A 6,769-nucleotide genomic window follows, 5' to 3' on the forward strand; every position below is an offset into this window, starting at 1 on the left:
ACCCTGGTCAAAGCTAATGCAGGAGGCAACCAATCAATGTATTTCTCCCACATCGATGTTTCTCTCTGTCTTTCCCTCTCTCTTCTACTCCCTCTAAAAATCAATGGAAAAATATCCTCGGGTGATGATTTAAAAAAAAGAAAAGAAAACAGGGTAATATGATAGGAAATGGGGGAAGACATTACTTAAGATGGATGTTCAGGGAAGGTCTCTCTGGGGAGGTGACCTTTAAGTTGAGACCTGAGTGACAAGGAACCAGACAAATCTACCTGCAGTAAAAGCATGGTAAACATGGACTGGGAACCCCTTCCATAAGGGAAAGTTTTTTGAGGTCAGTACTGGCTTCAAACTTAGCCCTTAGCTTGCTCAGTCCAGGCCATGTGAGCCTGAGCTATTCCTTTCCTGGCACTGACCCATAGGCTTCAGTTTTCTGTCAGTAAAACAGGGCCAAAAGCCTAGATTCTAGGGTACTGCTAGAGTTAATTGATGCCTGTAAGATTCTTTAAGATCTTTAATTAAAAGACTCAGGGCTGTACAGAGGGTTATTAGAGCCTCCCAAACCCATCGAAAATCTCTCCATCAGTAACCTAGCCTCTCCTGTCTAGTCTGTAGCTGTTGGACAATGGTTCTCAAACTTTTGTGGGCATTAGAATCAAAGGTTGTTATAATATGAATTCTTAGGCTCTTTGTCTGAGATTCCGGATTCTTGGCTTCTTAGTTCTGTGTTCTTCAGCCCTCTTATCCAGTGCCTCATGTTTTCCAGCCTGTAGATTTTTGTATTTGCAAATGGGCCTTGTGAATATATCCTATGGTCAGAGACATCTTTGGTCATTTTTCCCAAGAGCAATCCAGAGCACAGATTGAAGGAGGCAGGAATGTGCCTTCATCTACTTCTCAAATGTTGACAGATGCTAGGAGGGTTTTGGGGAAACTTATGAAGAAAAGGAGGGAGGAATTGCTGACTGGTGCAAAATAGGAGAAGGTGAGTACAAGGAAAGTAATCCTGGTGTGAGGGCTAATTCACTGCGCCTTACCTCTCTTCTTGGTGCTGAATCCCTCCTATAGGGGCTGTCCAGGGCTTGAACAAATATTTGATTGATTTATTGATTCATTCATTCATTAAATACATATTAAATATCTATTATATGCAAGGCAGTGTTCTATGTGGAGGAATTCAGCGTCAAGTGAGACAAAATCTCTGATTTCCTGGAGTTTCCATTCTAAGAGGGGGTACAGAAAATAAATAAATATAACAATATATACACAAAATAATTTCAGACAGTGATATAATAATAATAGCTATAATAATAAAAGGGTAATATGCTAATTAGACCAGATGTCCTTCTGGACAAAGCCGGGGCTGGAGCGAAGCCCGGGTCCCACGTGCCAGAGGGAAGCTGGTGCCAGCAGCTGGTGGAAGGAAGGCCTACTCTTGCACAAATTTTCATGCATCGGGCCTCTAGTAGAGTAATAATATCGGCTAATGTGATAAAGAGGGAGGGTTTGGTGAGTAACTACTTTAGATTGGGGGTTAGTGAAAGCTTTTCTGAAAAGATAATACATAAGCAGAGACCTGAATGACAAAAAGAAGTTAGTCATAGGAATAGGGAAGAGGAAGTGGAGTGGAAGCAGTTTTGGCAAAGTGAATATCGGTTCAAAGGCTCTCAGGCAGGAAGGATTTCACAATGTTTAAGAAACAGAAAGGAGGCCCATGTAGATAGAGTGGAGGAGAAAGGAGAGAATATTGCAAGATGAGGTTGGAGAGGATGAGGATTAGGGTTGTAGGCTACCATAATGAATACCTTGGAAGACACAATGTGGGTGAGGCCTTGTCCCCTGGGGTTAGAACAGTAGAGGCCAACCCAGAATAGTCAAAACAATCTTGAAAGTAAGGAACCAATTTGGAATACTCACAGTTTCTTATTTACAAAGCTACAGTAATCAAGACTGTGGTAATGGCAAAATGAAATACCTATAGAATTGACAGTCCAGAAACAAACCCTTCAGCCCGCAGGCTGATGCTCTATCCACTGAGCCAAAACAACTAGGGAGGTCAATTAATTTTTTATGACAATTATTTATTTATTTATTTATTTATTTTTAAAATATATTTTATTGGTTTTTTACAGAGAGGAAGGGAGAGGGATAGAGAGCCAGAAATATTGATGAGAGAGAAACATCAATCAGCTGCCTCCTGCACACCCCCCACCAGGGATGTGCCTGCAACCAAGGTACATGCCTTTGACCGGAATCGAACCCGGGACCCCTGAGTCCGCAGGCCGACGCTCTATCCACTGAGCCAAACCGGTCAGGGCTTTTGATGACAATTTAATGGTGAAAGAATAGTCTTTTCAACAAATGGTGTTTGGAAAACTAGATATTTACATGCAAAAGAATGAAGCTGGACCCCTACCTCATATCATATGCAAAAATTAATTCAAATGTAAGGGCTAATCCACTTCTTGGAAGAAAACATAGGTATAAGTTTTCATGACCTCGGATTTGACAATGGTTTCTTATATGCCAAAAGCACACGCAACAAAATAAAAAAATAAATTGGACATTGTCAAAACTTCTGTGCTCTAAATGACACTATATAGAAAGTGAAAAGACAACCTACAAAATGGGAGAAAATATTTTCAGTAATATATCTGATAAGGATCTTGTATCTAGAATATATAAAGAACGCTTACAACTCAATAAAAATACAACCCAATTTAAAAACGGACATTAAATAAATATTGATCTGAATACATATATATAGACAATGAGCACATGAAGAGATGCTCAACATCATTAGCCATCAGGGAAATGCAAATCAAAACCACAATGAGATACCATTCACACCCACCAGGATGGCTACGAATAATAAGTATTGGTGAGGATGTGGAGAAATTGGAACCATCATACATCATTGATGGGAATGTAAAATGGTGCAGCAGCACTGGAAAACAGTTTGTGTTCCTCCAAAAGTTAAACATAGAACTACCGTATGATGCAGTAATTCCACTTCTAGGTACATGGCCAAAAGAATTGAAAGCAGGGACTCAAACAGATACTTGTACACCAATGTTCATAGAGGCATTATTCACAATAGTCAAAAGGTGGAAGCAATCCAAATAACCCAATAACTCAAATTGATGAATAAAAAAATGTATTATATCCATACAGTGAAATATTTTTCTGCCACAAAATGGAATGAAACACTGATTCATGCTACAATATGGGTGAACCTTGAATATATCATTCTAAGCAAAAGAAGCTAGTCACAAAGGACCACATCTATACTAATAAAAGGGTAATATGCTAATTAGACTGAACATCTTCTGGACGACCTTCTGGACGTCCTTCCGGACAAAGCCATGGTGGCGGGGCTGAGGCAGAGGCGGTTAGAGGCAATCAGGCAGGCAGGGGAGAGCAGTTAGGGGGATCAGGCCAGCAGGGGAAAGCAGTTAGGGGGATCAGGTCGGCAGGGGAGAGCAGTTAGGGGGATCAGGCTGGCAGGCAGTTTAGCGGTTAGGAGCCAGCAGTCCTGAGGGGTCCCCCTGGAGAGGGTGCAGGTCGGGTGGAGGGACCCCTCCTCCCATTCACGAATTTCATGCACCGGGCCTCTAGTGTTATATAATTCCACTTATATGAAATACCCAGAATAGGCAAATCTATAAAGACAGAAAGTAGACTAGTGGTTGCCTAGGTTTGGGGAACTGGGGGATTGAAAGGTAATAGCTAAGGGGTAGAGGATCTTTTTAGGAGTGATGAAAATGTTCTAAAATAGATGTGATAGTGCCGAAACCGGTTTGGCTCAGTGGATAGAGCGTCGGTCTGCGGACTGAAAGGTCCCAGGTTCGATTCCGGTCAAGGGCATGTACCTTGGTTGCGGGCACATCCCCGGTGGGGGATGTGCAGGAGGCAGCTGGTCGATGTTTCTCTCTCATCGATGTTTCTAGCTTTCTATCCCTCTCCCTTCCTCTCTGTAAAAAATCAATAAAATATATTTAAAAAAAAAAATAAAAAAAAAAATAAAATAGATGTGATAGTTATATAACTCTGTAAACCAACACAAACGTAACAAAAGCCACTGAACTGCATGCTTTGAATTGTGCGGCATGTGAATTATGTTTCATTAAAGCTGTTAAAAAATTTTTTTAAAGGTAGGGGGCAGAGCCTGCTATCTAATTAGCAGGGCACAGCAAAGAGGTTGAAAATCTCTAGGGCCTTCAAGACCAAAGGAATTACCACTGCTGGGCAAGAACTGGGTAATTTTCTAATACCAACTCCAGGAACCAACCAGCTAAGTGAACCCAAGGGAAGAACCATGGCCTTGGGAGATTTCTCCGGGTTGTTTTCAGAACCTGTGTTTGTTCACCTCCCATGAATATATCCATGTCCAAAGGGGATACTGTACAGTGATACAGTTGTTCCCTCTCTTGGTCCTCTGCTCTTCCCAATGATAATATGTTAATTTCAGATCTTAGCTCCAATATGAAAATATTTCCTGTTTATTAATAACCATAGGCTCACAGAGCTGGAAGATCACCTCATCTCTAAGACACAGAAAGTAGGTTCCAAAGGAGAGTTACCTGCTCAATCACACAGCCAGTAAATGTCATAGAGGAGACTGAAATCATTCCTGAAAATTCTCCATGCCAGTGACCATATCCCTAATGAATCAGTAATAGCCTAAGAAGGCCAGGGCCTCAAGTTAGGGAGAGGGGATGGATGGTAGGAGGCAAAGGAAGAGGGTAGGTGGAGGTGGAGGTAGAAGGGGAGGTATGTGGAAAAGTACATACATCTTTTCTCTTTAAGCTTGATTTCTTTCCATGTTGGCCTTTTCTAGTTAACCATGTGGTTTTGTGGCCTAGAAGAATTGTTGGTTCTTAAAGGTTATTAAGGCATTTAGGTCATTTTAAGAAATGGGCCAGAGCAGGAGGAAGGGAATATGAGTACTGCTGTTTTAGGGGATGGCCGTGACTCCTCTGCTGGACTGTGGAGTGGAACTTCTGTGGCCTCTGACAGCTTGTCCTTACCATATAACAACTCCTCCTCCTCCTCCTCCTCCACACAAAACCACATCTTGATTTTATTTAGTAATATTGAGCAAGTTTTCACTCAAACAAGTGTGAAACTTGATAAATTATCTTACAATATCTACCTTAACTGTACTAAAGTTAAATAACTTAAATAACTTTGAATGTGTGCTACCTGAGCGCCCCCATCTGCCTGACACCTAAGCCCACTGAAATGGAGGTGAAGATCGGAGTGACCTACCCTACATCAGCAAGTCTTCCTCCTGGAAATCACTGCTCTTGCTTTGGGCCCCACATTAGCTGGTCTCCTGGGAGAAGGCGCAAACAGCACCATAATCCATTTTAAGGGTCCTTATTCTGGGATGGTTCCACGGTCCTTAAACAGCAGCTGGCAAATTCCACAAACAAGGGTTCCTGCATGCAGCTCTCATGAGCTTGCCCTTGTCATCCCCTGATCAAGGCTGACCATCAGCTGTCTAAGGTGTGGGTTGAGCAGAAAGCTTCTTAATGATGCAGACTCCCCTAAATTCTTTGAATTCTGCAAAGAAACTGTCCTCTTCCTCATCACTATTAAGAAAATCAGCTACAGAATCATCATCATCTTTGTTTTCCTCGGGCTTTATAGTTTTTGCAGTAAAAGCTGATATTATAAATCCAAGACAGTTTCGGCATGCACTGCTCTGTGCTTCCGGAAACAGGTCACAGAGCAGTAGAGCGCTTGGCAGGCCAGGCGGTGCAGTGGTATTTGGGCTTCTCCAAGCAGATCACACAGAGGAGGGTGCTCCCACTGAGCCACGCCATGGTCTCCCACTCCCGCTGCGCGCTCTAACTTCATGGTTTATAAATTAACTCCTTAACGGTTGGGAAGGTCCCTTACTCTCACATGCCCTTTCCAAGTCTTTCTCTTAAAAAATTTTTTTAAAATTGATTTCAAAGAAGAAGGGAGGGGAAAGCCAGCTAGATACATCAATGATGAGAGAGAACCATTGATGGGCTGCTTCTTGCACACCCCCCATTGGGGATCGAGCCCGCAACCTGGTGCCCGGACTGGGAATCGAACCATGACCTTCTGGTTCATAGGTTGATGCTCAACCACTGAATCACACCGGCTGAGCAGTTCTGCGACTTTTTTGGTCTCAGAACCCCTAATCACTCTTAAAACTTATTAAAGACTCAAAGAGCTTTTATTTAAGAATCAAAGAGCTCTTGTTTATGTATCTGGGCTTTATCGATATTTACTGTATTATAAATTAAAACAGGAATTTAAAAAAATCTGCAAGTTCATTTCATAAATGTGAACATAAGCAACATTTTTATGAAAAAAATATTTTCAAAGCAAAAACATTAATAAAAAGAGTAGAATTTTTAATGCCTAGCTTAATAAAAGACAGACAGATTCCCATATCTGCTTCAGTATTCAGTCAACTGTAATATAGTATTTTAGTTTAAGAATACAAAGAAATCTGGACTCATACAGATTTGTAGTTGGAAAAGGGAGGAAAATTTTAATGGCTTTTTCAGATAATTTTGGTTATTCCCCTTTAAAAGCACACCAAAATTAAACAACTATTAGTATCTAGAATATATAAAGAACACTTTTTGTATTCTGTTACATTAAAATCCATTGGTCTATCTTTGGATGATTTTTTTACTCATGCATGGTTTTGTAAAATCATGCATTGGTCATTTGGGAAATCTTGGTTCAATGAGTTATGCAGATCTTGCAAATACTGACATATTAC

At 41.1% G+C, this 6,769-nt stretch overlaps 1 pseudogene; it reads right to left on the minus strand.

The window, feature by feature from the left end:
- Positions 1 to 5,369: 5,369 nt before the first annotated feature.
- LOC103289861 (zinc finger HIT domain-containing protein 3-like) lies at positions 5,370 to 5,846 on the minus strand (annotated as a pseudogene).
- Positions 5,847 to 6,769: the final 923 nt, after the last annotated feature.

The sequence above is a fragment of the Eptesicus fuscus genome, chromosome 6 (assembly GCF_027574615.1).
Source record: "Eptesicus fuscus isolate TK198812 chromosome 6, DD_ASM_mEF_20220401, whole genome shotgun sequence".
NCBI classification, from domain to species: Eukaryota; Metazoa; Chordata; class Mammalia; order Chiroptera; family Vespertilionidae; genus Eptesicus; species Eptesicus fuscus.